A 13,773-nucleotide genomic window follows, 5' to 3' on the forward strand; every position below is an offset into this window, starting at 1 on the left:
TGAACATGAGACTTGAGTGAAAAAAAAAGAAAAACAGCAACAGTACAGCCATCCAAGGAGCAAGTGCTGAGCTTGTGAAAAAAACGGCTCCCATTCTTATTAAATAATAGTGTTCATGCAAGGATGTCTGAAGTACTCTGCAAGGCTAATTAGCACAGATCAATGTACACTTACCTCTTCAGAAGGCTGAAAGGTGTGTAGTGACTATGCGTCATTAAAAATTTACCTGACCATGGGCATCAGATGTCCATGAGAGAATGACCCTGGTGAGCACTCTAAGTTTCCATTTTGCTCATATCATCCTCAATACATCAAAAATGCCACAGACACCATTACTATCATTCATGCAGCCTCATAGCAGCTGATGTGCTATATATGTTTGAGAGGGTGGTATCAATTAACTATGTTATCTATGAAGCCATACTTGCAATTACTACCACTTCACAATTTATCATTAACACATTTGGCAGATTTTTTTTTCCAAAGTAACATTTATTTAAAGGTTAATCAAAAATCTTAGAACAGCATTTATTATAATGTGATTTCTGATAATTGACTAAATCAGTGGCTCTTAAGAAAAACACCCTTGTCTCGGTCCTGCTCAGTATACACCACAGTGCCATTTGCGGAAAAGAAATACACACTAGAAATGTTCATTTCAGACCTCGTCATGGAAGATCATATATTAATGTAATCAGGTGGTACATTTACATGCTCATTAGTAATCCATCATTAGTCCAAATGCTCACTATTAGGAATAAATGTACAGCGAGTTGTTCAGAATACCCAGAAATAGTATTTCTTATTTAAACATTCAGAATAAGCTGACTGAAATAAGTGCACACCTTGAATTTGAACTTTCAGGGCACATCACTAAAGTCAATCAATTATGTCAGGACACTCTTCTGTAATAATCTCAATTATAAAATTCCTGCCCCTCCCTTAAGGCAGGCAGCAGTGGGGGAGAGTCCCGATATCTAAATCTTTTTAATTCACTGTAACTGCAAAATTTCCTGATGAAGTGTGTGTTTAAATGTTATGCTTTAATACATAGCATGCCACTAAAAACCATATTAGTTATGCCTTATGCTATTTAATCATACGTCAAAATCTGTAAAATCTGTTCTAGCATGCTAAGGTAATTTAACTGCAATTAATCCATCAAAGAAATAAATAAAATGTAATAAATGCCAAATAATGCAACGTCTTTGAAAACAAACCACTATATACACATTTATTCTAAAAATACTTATTAGCCAACACCACTGAAGGAAAAACAGAGTGAAAATTAGATTTACTGGATCTTCTTCCCATTAGTAGCTAGCTTGCTCTAAACTTACAAATGGTTTAAAAAGGTCTTTGTCATGCTCTGGCTTTCCAACTAAAATGTGAGCAACCTGAGGGTCAAAATGCTTCATTTTTTTTATCCCCTGTGCCTAACACAATGTCTTAATTATAACAGGTGTTCGGTACTTATTGGATGGAAGAATGAATGATTCAAATATGCACAGACTAGATTCTTTCATCATAATGTTTGGGACCTAGGAAAATAGTCCTACTTTTCCTTCTGGCAAAAATTGTATATTGTACTTTATTGGCATTTAACTAAAGTTAGTGTCACTTTCTCCATGAATTCTTTCCTTTTTTCATAGAGTCAGTTAGGAACCAGCAACAAAGGTTGGTGATGTGTTTTTGTACTTCTTCCTCCAAATGAAAACAGTGACTGTCTTTTCAGGGATGTAATTTAACAGTTTGATGGATACAGTTTTGGACCAAGACTAGGAAGGCCAATTATAAGTCCTGGGTCCAGTCAGCAAGAATTCATTAAGCATCAAGTACATTCCCCACACTATGCTACAAATATGCCAAAGGAGTCAAAACATGCCCCTGTTTTCCAGACCATAAATCAGAGGAGAAGACACATACGTGTTCATTCAACAAGCACTACCGACTACACTTTACTCCATGCAAGGCATTGAAGACTTGACAGCCAACAAGTCTCAGTTCTCAACAAGGGGCTAACAAAGAAATGAACCGGTAACTGAATGTCAAGCAAAAAGTCATGAATATCTTTGAAAAAATACAAACGAGTTCTCATTGGAACCCTAGAAGAGAAAGCTGGTGAAATCACGGAAGTCTTAAGGAAACAGGTGGCATAAAAAGAGATCAAGAGAATCTCCCAGATAATGTAAATTATAGTACATTCACTAATGACAAGGATGGAAAGTAAGGGTCCATAAGTTTTCAGAGCAAGTTATTTGCTTTCTTGATAATGACTGAATCTATTTGTTCTTCTCATCAAATTCGTTTTGGTGACATAAAATGATAACTTTTAGATTAATGACCAACCACTCAGTACAAGGAACGCAGAAGAATTTGCCTTTAAAGGTTCCTGATGATAACTGTAGCTGTGAAATCTCAAGACTGAAATTATCACGAGGATATTACAATAAACAAGACTTGCCTCTTCCACCACTACCCCACTCACCCACATGTGGCTATGAGCACTTGAAATGTGACTAGTCCAAACTGAGTTGTGCTGTAAGGGCAAAAATAAACACTGGACTCCAAAGACTTAGTTACAAAAGAAAATGTGCCAATAATTTTTATACTCATTACCTGTTGAGATAATATTTTTGGATATATTGAGTGGAATGTGTATATCATTAAATTACTCTCACATGTATCTTTTTACTTTTTACTGTGGATACTAGAAAATTATTGAACTGTGCTAGTCTAAAGGCATTGTGAAGAAGAATAATTTTTTGAAGTGTTTCATGCTAGAAAGGATTCAGCAACATGCACTGGCATTTTAATATGATGGTCAGATACAAAAATTTTATGTAACAAACCACTCAATACATTCCTCCCCAAAACGCACAGTTAGGAAACAAGAGCATCTCTCTTGATGAACTGAATCTCCTGCCCACGCTGATCTGATAGTGAGTGGCGTCGGTTTTCACATCTCCCTTTTTCTCTGACTGGCAGAACACTTGAGTCTAAAATTCAAGTTACTCAACTTCAGGCTTCTTTGCAGGAAGGCCATGAATTTCTGGTTCAGTTTAATCCCACCCCTTATTTCTTACTTGGCTTCGTTCTGCTCCTTACTGTATGCGTCTTACTGAAAGTTATGAAAAAGCTTTTTAGAACTAGGAAGAATTAAATAGCAGATAAGAAAGTGAGTGAGCCTCTGACTACGGTGTAATCAGTGAGAGGCCACTCTCCGGGGACTCACTATGTCTGTGGCCCTTCTCCCTGCTACAGGTGTGAGGCAGAATGGATTTTTAGCAATACCAGGTCAGTACTCACATTTGGGATCATAAATACAGCACGGGCCCCATCCAAGGCTGTCACCCAACCCAAGGGTCAGTGAGACAGACAGGCATAACATTCGAAGGGCACAGTGAGTTCTGCAGTCCCATGCAGCTGTAGGTAACATGGTCTCAAATCAGGCAGAGAAGGAGTGACTACTTGAATACCTAGAAATCAGGAAAGGAGTGGTCATTATCAGATCTGATCACATTCCGTAAGCCACCACAGTGCGATCTAAAGACAGAGACAGCATCCAAAGACCCAAGTTGACTTAGCAGAGACCTAGTCCCATAAAAAGAGAAAAGGGGATAATTTCTGTGACTGTGAGGCCACACAGGCCCCTGGGGCTAGGCTCAGAGTCAGGCCCTCCCAGATCCAGTGGACTACAGAGACTCGAGCTGAGAATGAACAGTGAGCCTAGCAGTTGTAGTTGGGCCACCAGATGTACCCACTGAGGGAGAAAAACTCAGAGGCTCTAAATATGCTTCCTATTGTCTTTGGGTTTGGTCCAGGAACTGACAGGATTGGCTACAGGTGGGAGCATAAGTACATTCAGCTCAATTTTGTTCAGGTACACACAGGGCAAGGAAGTCAGATGGTGGCAGTGCCTCTCTCTTTATAAAGTGGAGGAATTACATTGGTGCTCATTCAACTCTTATTCCAAAATTAATGTTTCAAGGATATTTAGGCTACCTAGAAAAAACCATTTCAGAGCTTCCCAAATCTATGAAAAAGCCACTGCTTCCTGTTAATCCCTATAGCTCTCCAAGAAAAATGCTGTAATATTATTTAACAGTACTACAGAACGAGACTCACATGGTACAATCTTAAGGTTGTAGGAAAAGTATACAACATGTGGAATGTTATGTAACCTTAAGAGTCCTTATAATAAATACATTTAAAAAAATAAGAATAAGAAATAAGTAATAATTTTCTAAGATATACAGAGATAGGATAGGATACAGAAAAGATCATGGTCATATAAATATCAGGACCACCCAGTTGGTACAAATAACCAGAAAATAAGAAAGAAATATTCTGAGTCCGCTGTATCATTGACATGGTCTGGTTTGTTTTCATAAATGGTTTTAAAGGATTTAGCACACAAATAACAAGTTTTTATTTCAGAAAATCAAAATTAATAAAATGTCAAAATAAAAAGTAGTATACAACTGGACACCACAAAAAAAATGAGAAAAAGTCTCAGGATCTGATCAATAATAAACTCTCTGTTAAATCTAAAATATATTATTTCTATCTTAGCAAAATTTGAAAAAAATGGATCAAGACCCCATCGATTCATCAATTTTTTAAAAAAAAGAAGAATGAGTTCAAAAGATAGAGCTAAGTATGAATTTCACAAAGTAGACATAGGCAACTTCATATTGGCTGCTATGTTCATAAAGGTAAATGACACAAACAAAGCTGCCTAATCATACACCTTGAGACTCTATTTCAGGGAGACTCAGATTGGATTAAAAAGTCTACGGATGTTTGCTACCCAGTGAATATTCCACTAACACACACAGGTACAGACTCAGACACCCTCCTTAGTCCAAGGGCAACTCCAAGGAGGTCTTCCTCACATTGAGAGGAGGGGTGAGTTTCTGGAACAACAAGAACAACAACAAATAACATCAAAATATTTCCAGGGTTTCGCTGGTGGCACAGTGGTTGAGAGTCCACCTGCCGATGCAGGGGACACGGGTTCGTGCCCCGGTCCGGGAAGATCCCACATGCCGTGGAGCGGCTGGGCCCATGAGCCATGGCCACTGAGCCTGCGCATCCGGAGCCTGTGCTCCACAACGGGAGAGGCCACAACAGTGAGAGGCCCACGTACCGCAAAAAAAAAAAAAAATATATATATATATATATATATATATATATATATTTCCAGCTTATACATTGTAAGCCCATCTAGTCATGGATTTGTGAAATACAGACACAGCCTAATAAAATTCTAAGAAGACAACTGAGTTGTCACAATGTGACAAGAGTATGAATTCACATTGAATGGCTTTTCTAGTGCTTCCTACTAAATATGAATAGAACCAAAATATGTCTCCCAACATATCAGAAACAATATATATATTCTACTTAGTTTCAACGGGGAAAAACTTTTATAACTTAAGAATACTCAAAATATGTGACAATCTGTCACTGAATTAAAATACATTACAGTAACAAGTGACAATGTATGTACAAAACCCACTGCAGCTCTGTGTTCGTCCTCACACACAAGGGCTATTTCTAAACAGGTCAGAGTAAAACTCTGGCTGACGGGGGTTGATGGCAGGATAGGACCTGAGATGAGCCAAAACTGTGTGTAATCCAAAACTCATTGATACTTAAATTTGGAATAGGTCTTTGAACTTACATCTGAACATGTTGTAAGAACATGAGACTCCTGTTACTGTATACAGGCTCATCCTTATAAAATGTTTGCCTTGTATGGTGACGATATTTTACTGAGGCCTTAACGAGTAGGGCACATCGCTCTGTGTGGTAAGGGTGGAGGAGGGTTACTCACAAGCCTTCTGCAAGTCCATTACCACTAATACATGCCTCTCAAATAGAAGCAGGGCCTGACTGGGAAGTTGTAGGAGACAAAGGAGCAGTAGAGACCATTGCCTCTGGACTTGGGAATAAGGTACTCCTCCATACACATACCCCATAGTACTTTCCATTAACTGAGTATTATTACAGTGTATTGTAACTGGCTATTTCGTTCCTTGTATCTTCCATGAAATTGCAAGATTTTTAAGAAAAACCATTTGATTTTGAAATAATTAAAAATTCACAAAAAGGTGCAAAGAAATGTCCTGTGACTGTGCTGTGTACCCTTTCCCCAGTCCCTCTCCCCACTCCCAGTGTTAACATCTTGCATAACTACAATAGCAAAACCAGGTAATTAACATTGGTACAATCCATAAAGCTTATTCAGACATCACCAGTTATGCATGCGCTTATTTGTATGTGTGTGTATATGTGTGCAGCTGCATGCAACTTTATCACATCTGTAGCTTTGAGTAACCACTCCACAATCAGGACACTGAACTGTGCCATCACCACAGACTCCCAGTGCTACCCTTTCATGTCCACACCTACTCCCTCCCCTCCCCTCTCACCCCTGGCAACCACTAATCTGTCCTCCAGCTCTGTAATTATGTTATTTTATGAATGTTATATATATGGAAACAAGCAATAATGTATCTGTTTAAGGTAAACTCTTTTCATGCAGCACAATTTCCTTGAGGTTTATCCAAGTTGTTGCCCATAGCAATAGTTGATTACTAGTTATTGCTTAGTAGTATTACATACTATGGATATATCACTGTCTGTTTAACCATTCATCCATTATGCTCATTTAGGTATTTCCAGTTTGGGGCTATTAACTAATACAGTTGTTATGAACATTCATGTACAAGTTTCAGTGCGAAAATAAATGGCAAGATTTTTAAGAGGATAGGTTGTGTCATATTCATCACTGTATCTCCAACACTTTATAGAACACACAGTAGGTACTCAAAATACTTGCTGAAGGAATGAATGAAAGAACCACAACATTGCCTCTAAATGGCAGGAAATAAAACAGAGCTCATCTTGTGGAAAAAACGTAATTAGTTGGGAGGAAAAATATCAGGAAGAGTTCCTGGAAGTTGCACAGACAGTTTAAAGACTTTAGCAGTGTTCCAAAGTACACACACACACACACACACACACACACACACACACACACACTTCAATTCCAACATTTTTCACTTTGTTTCAAGTATTGAGCTTCATGTGAAGATAGTGTTTGAATTAATAAGCTACGGTTAAACTTTTTAAGAAACAATTGGAGAGACTTCCTATCCAGCCAAGATGAATTAAGAGGGGCTGGATGTACCCTCCTTCTTAAAACAACAACAACAACAACCAAACTCTGACAAACTATATGAAACAATGATTTTTAAGACACAGGACATCAGGCAACAAAGAACAGTTATCCCTGAGAGATGAAGAGCCAAGGAGGTGAATCTTACGAATGTCCTGCTTACTGTCTTGAGGGTTTCTTGGCAGTGGCACAGGGAGGGTAACTCAAGGGATACAAACTCCCCGAGCTGAGGAAACAGAAGTGAAGGCATGGCAGAACAGGGTGGCTACAGTTCACAGGTCAGAGCCCATGGCAGAGAGCTGCTGCACAGAGAAAGTTCTCCTAAGATCTGCAAAGAGTCCCACGCGGGAGTTTAGCAGAGTATTGATCTGGGCAAATGTGTGAGGAAACTACACGAGCCTGGGTATTCCTAACCCTAAGGAATAAATGGATCTAAGCAATGATCAATACCTGCTAACATCTCAAATAGAGACAGAACCAGTAGTTTTGCCCAGCCTTCTCCAAATGAATCTGGTCAGGTTCCTAGTCTTAATTACCAACTAATAGGATAGACATGGGACAGAGGACCTTATTAAACAACTCCACAGGAATACATCAGCAAATACAAACTATGGAAAGCTCTACAAGCACAATCCAGTTTTCTCAACAAATAAGGAAAAATAAATACACTGAAGGGGAAACCTATAGATTAAAAGAGAAGAGAAATATCAACCAATTGCAAAGTATGGACCTTATAGGTATCCTGTTTCAAACAGTAAAAAGTAATTACAAAAAATTCTGAGGCAATTGGAAAAATTTGAATATTGATTGTACCTATTTGACAACAATAAGAAATACTGACTTTTTCAGTGTGGTTTATTTTTTAGATGTGGCTCATTTTCTCAATTTTAAAAAAAAGTCATAATCTTTTAAAGATACCTACTGAAATATTAAAGGATGAAGTGATGTCATGTCTGGGATTGGCTTCAAAATAATTTGTGATGAGGTGAGAGGTGGTAAGGGGATATGATGAAACAAAGTTGCCTACAAGACAATAGTTGTTGAAGTAGGTGTAACTGTATGCAAGTTCATACCGTTCTCTCTACTTTTAAATATGTTTGGAATTTTCATATAACAAATTTAGATAAATAAACTTAAAAACACACAAATAAATACATAATTGAGGTGGTCGTTAAGGACTCAGCGGTCACAGTCTGAATGAAAACAATTTCTCAGACACAGCGAGATCAGAGACGATATTTTACAAGGACACTGAAGACTGTGATTTGCTGGATTTCCTTACCGGAGGACCATGTGTTCTCCACATAGAACACTGTCTTTTAAGCAAGGATAGACCTTCTCTCTGAAAACCTGACAGTATACAAGTGGTTGACTACCTAATCTAAGACACCAAAAGATATCAAAGGAGACCAAAAAACTGGGTCTATAAATGTGGTTGTTACTTCTTCCTGTTCTTTTAATAAGGCGGGGTGTGTGAGAAGTCTAATAGAGCATGTTGACTGCTGTCCTTCCAACAGCATCCTTGCAACACAGCTCATTCCATTCAGTTTAGCCATTCCCATGTCTACCGTTTGCTTAACAACTCCATTTACTGCTCACACTTTTTAGTTTCTGGGTTTTGAGGTGAGGGGAAAGGAATCTTTGGAGATGTCCAAAATTCTTTCTCAAGTCAAATAATTCATTAGAAAGTATGTTTTATCTAAAAACTGTTTTCTTTTTTTTTTTTGACGGTAGGAGGGATATTTTGAGTAGCTTGTCCAAGGTTCTGCCAAAAGAAATCTCCTCTCTCTTCTTACCTTATCCGAATCCTACCCTCCAAAAGGATATGCCCAAGTCCAATAAAGGGAGCTCCTAAGAGGATGAGTGTTATATCTTCCATTTAAAAAAATTCCTCACGGTCTATAGTTCAATATCCTACAAATAACCAATATGCTACATATATGCAAGAAGTGAGTTGATTTACTGATTTTTTTTTAAATGTAACTTTTAAATTCTCAGTATTTTAAGTAATTATTCTGTCTATAATACTACTGTACTAGTACTATTATTAAAATATCATCATGCATCCTAATGTTCATTTTCACTAAATGTCTGAAAAGGCCCTGGGAACAGATTTAAACCCTGATGTGTGCTTTGGGAGCAGAATCAACTTTGGGGGATCAAGGCCAGTGAGCATTTGTGTAGGCTGGTTACATTTTGGGAAATATTTGCAAGGATGTATTGCAGAAATTGTAAGTGAACTTTTCAAAATATTTATCACCACAGTTAGAACTTTTACTAAAGTGTTTTTCTTTTTAGACACAGTCTTGTTTACAATGGCCATTTTAAAAGTTGCTAGTCTGAGCTTATAAAACAATATATTATAATGTCTTCCCATCAACTGTATTAAAAACACTTATCTTTGGGAAATGTTATAAAAAATTTACTACAATGATAATTTAAATATTAAAGCAAATATAAAAATGATATTGTGTGATAGAATACCAAAGGATTACAAATTCTTTGTGAGAGGGCATTTTAGTTTCTGATAAAAACAAAATATAGTACAGTAACCACTAGTCACATATGACCTATGTAAATTTAAAGTAATTAAATTTAAATAAAATTTAAAATTCAGTTTCTCCATTGCACAAGCCAATTTCAAGTGCTCAACAGACACATGTGGCCACTGGTTACCATACTGGACAGTGCAGATAGAGAACATGTCCATCATCACAGAAAGTTCTATTGAATAATGATGGTCTTTGTTAGAGAGGCCACTACTGATGAACTGATGTGCATATATCAATTTGTTTCTATTGTCATTTTCTCTTTGGTATAGGAGGTTGAATTAAACCTATCAGATTTAAATGATTTTTCTGGAAAATCTATATTCTAATGTAAATATTTAAAACTGTGCCACAAGCACTGCAGTGTAGATTTTCTTTTTCCTCTCGCTATAGGGAGAATGGAATTTTTTTAAATTTCATTTCCTCAAGATAAGGAATTATAACATTAGCTAGTTTTCCCTTTCAATTTGCATTTTCTTTCTTTACAATGATCTATTCTAACCATGCACTGCTTCCGAGTTTACCCAGCAATTGCCACCAATTACCTTTATTTTGTGGAAAGGAATTCCTAGTTTAGAGGGCAGTACCTCAGGCCTCCACCTCCACACTTTTGAAGTTTGTAACTAGCATTAAAAAAAAAAACTCTCACAGCCTATCCAGGTCCTCCGACCAGGTGAAGGGTATGTCTAATTTAGCAGAGAAACTATGAGTGAGATCATCTCTGTCATTCATGCTTAGCAAGGAACCAGGCTGCAGAGCAAAGTCAGAAATACAACAGTAACAAAAGTAAATACAAATAATATGAAAAACTCCCAAACCACAGGGCTAAACCAGCTGCATTTAAATGCAACTCCTGAAAACCTTGATGAAAGTAATATGTCTGTGTTTAAAAGACTAGTTAAACCACATAGCTGACGCAAATGGTAAAAAAGATCTATAATTACATGAGTATACTTTTAAGTATTTCATTAAAAAGTAATCTATAATGAATAATCATTTAGCATTGAAAATAATTTGATTTTAAAAGTAGAAAGGTCAAATATGAAAAACATAATAAAGTCCAGGTAAAGAAATACTTGAGGGCTTCCCTGGTGGCGCAGTGGTTGAGAGTCCGCCTGCCGATGCAGGGGACACGGGTTCGTGCCCCGGTCCGGGAAGATCCCACATGCCGTGGAGCGGCTAGGCCCGTGAGCCATGGCCGCTGAGCCTGCATGTCCAGAGCCTGTGCTCCGCAACGGGAGAGGCCACAACAGTAAGAGGCCCGTGTACCGCAAAAAAAAAAAAAAAAAAAAGAAATACTTGAAAGAACAATCCAATTATTTTAGAAATGGATCTTTCTCCAGAATAGCACATTGTTTTGAAACTAAATTTCCATAGTAGGTTCCATAGTTCCTGAAAATTAATTAGAGCCTTGAAATTAGCTACAGAAATGTACCTTAGCTTGGGGACAAAAAAAAAAGAAAGAATGAATGAAAATAATATGCCAACCTCCCAAACCGTTCTGCTAACAGATTTTTGCATTTTGGAAATTACACTTGCTTTCAAGATTCTTTGGGTCATTTAAATACTTAACCTCATCTCTTTGCTCACTTGCTCATTCCCCAAGCAAGTCTAAAACCAAATAAATTGCTATAAATGTTTACCAACAAAATATTATTTTCCAAGTCATTTTTCTTAACTTTTGAAATTTAAAAGGTTTTATTACAATTAGGTAACTACTCCTGGCACAAGGCCTCTGAAACATTGTTTCTCAGACACTAATGGGTCTTGGAAAAGTTTGAAACTCTTAATTCATTAAGACTCTGAGTAGCTGTTTTGTACCTAAGAATGAGAATTGATGGAGAAGTTGGGACTAAACACATAATTTTCTCAAATATGAGGAAAACATAAGGGTTTTGTTATGATGCATGTAACAATCAAGAACCTGTTTCTTTTTAGCAAGCTCCTAAAAAGTACCTCCCATATAATTATTAAATAAAAACACTCACTTATTCAGTACTCAGCTAGCTTTTAAACCCTGAATAAGAGAAGTACAGTGAGAGAGGTACTTACATGGTTTCCTTGGATACTGGATGATGCCATTCAGGTCTATGTTTTTATCTGAAAGTGGTGCCCTGTGGAGAAATGAGGCTTGGTGAGTGGCTGTTTATACGTAGTAAGTAAATAAGAACTTTATTTTACAAAGCACTTTTGATTTTGACCCAGATTTCTTCTTCTCATCACACCCAACCCTGGTAAATGGCAATAAAAATATGGCAGAAGAGGTACTTTGCACAACTCTTTTAAACACCACTTAAGAAACCATAATTAATAAAGCAAAAGCTCTGACTGCCATGGCTAAGCACATTACTCCTTGGGCTGCTTTCTATATCTTGACTACTATATTTATGTCAGATGTACCAATGAACACTGCCCGCCTTCTCTCTTTTCCTTCAAGAGGAATTGCTCTCAAAGCATCAATAAGGAAATTAATCTAAAAAATTCACATAAATGATAAATGTCCTTACCGTCATCCCAGAGTAAGAGAACTCTAGCTTTAGCCCACTCCTAAACACCCAGGTTGCCACAGACATTAGCTGCCATTTTAAATGTCGTAGTGGGATCCCAGATTCCCAATCGTTTAAGTGCTATGAGCATACAATTTTGACATTCAGTCTCTCAGAACTACATGCTTTCTAATTTTGGTAGCATGATTAATCCCCCCTATGTGATGAGTTTTAACCTTCTGATATATCTTTGGATCAAAAAGAACAAATGAGCTACAGCAAAGAATGGCAAGTAACTTTAATGCTTAACACAATTTAATAACCTGAAATGAAGTAAATGTGTGTTATGTTTCCATTAAAAAGTTTCCAGCCACAATTAACTGAACAAAAACTCGTCTTCTTCCAAGATCATTCTTGGAAATGTAATTTTAAAGTCTGTGTGAAATAAGAAACTTACTTTTTACCATATGAAAGCAATCTCATTTTTCAGGAATGATTTTTGGATAGACTTCCGATTTGATATTTTCCATTTGAACTAGCAGCGAAGGGGCTAGTAAGGGGGGAGGAGAGGAAAGCAAGTCTGTGTTCTTTTGCCAGCACTGACAAAGGTCTGGTTGTCAGTGATACCTTTGCAGCTAAATTTACTCCAGAGTGACAGGAACAGGTGCACCTTGGCCTGCCAGACACTTGTGCACAGGGATCACGCATCTTACGGCTTGACGATCAAGGGGGGAAAGCCTGGGTCTTCATAGAAAAGGAGAGGAGGCAAAGGAAGCCCAAACTGGGGGTTTCTCTTCAAAGCCAGCTGGTCTGGCTTTATTCTACAGGAATTTTTTTTACCTGTCAGAGTTTGGACAACAAAGCCCTCAGCAGGTGCTGACGGGTACAACTTCCTGGAGAAGCAGAAAGGCGCTGGTGAGTTTCAGTTGCCAAAATATACTTTTTAATCTCTAAAAGTTGATTTTGTTATCTTGGAAGAGGCACTGCTGAGGTACCTACATTCAGAAAGCTGATGAGACCATTGGAATCAGAGCCAACTAATTCAACAGTGGGTTTTCCTGGTGTTGAAAGTAGGGCTGTTACCATTTGACAACTTTTTAGAGTGAAAAAAAAAAAGCTTTTTAAAAGAAAATGCTTCATATTTTAAATGTTGGTCTCTTTCATTACTATCTTCAGTATCTGAAAGATGAAGAATTAATTATATATATGATACTAGACTATTCAAATAAATATACAAATATCATTTCATCTCCTTTTTATCTAATTCTGTCATAATCTACTCATTCTAAGTAAAATGTTATTTTTCAATATTTCTCCAAGTAAAGATGTGAAATGGTACATGCTCTTTTCAAAAGTTTCATGGGCTAGAATTTTTTATGCATACATGTGACAGGAATATGATTAGAGAGAATATGAAATTAATTTTATTTTTAATACAATTTTAAAACATGTATTGCACAGAATATTTAATAATTAGAAGTGGCAACATTTTCTTGTTACAAAGAGTTTCTTCAGAGAAAAATTTTCAGAATAAACAATGAACACTACT

At 37.1% G+C, this 13,773-nt stretch overlaps 1 long non-coding RNA gene across 1 annotated transcript in view; it reads right to left on the minus strand.

Annotated features, from left to right (window-relative positions):
* LOC132422165 (uncharacterized) overlaps positions 1-13,773 on the minus strand; it is a 155,408-nt gene that overhangs the window by 127,641 nt on the left and 13,994 nt on the right. Inside the window, exons 3-4 of the long non-coding RNA XR_009518820.1 lie at positions 11,791-11,852; positions 3,310-3,479 (exon numbers count right to left, since the gene is read on the minus strand). This is a non-coding gene — a long non-coding RNA (uncharacterized lncRNA). The remainder of the gene's footprint in view (positions 1-3,309; positions 3,480-11,790; positions 11,853-13,773) is intronic.

This window comes from Delphinus delphis, chromosome 3 (genome assembly GCF_949987515.2).
Source record: "Delphinus delphis chromosome 3, mDelDel1.2, whole genome shotgun sequence".
Classification (NCBI taxonomy): Eukaryota; Metazoa; Chordata; class Mammalia; order Artiodactyla; family Delphinidae; genus Delphinus; species Delphinus delphis.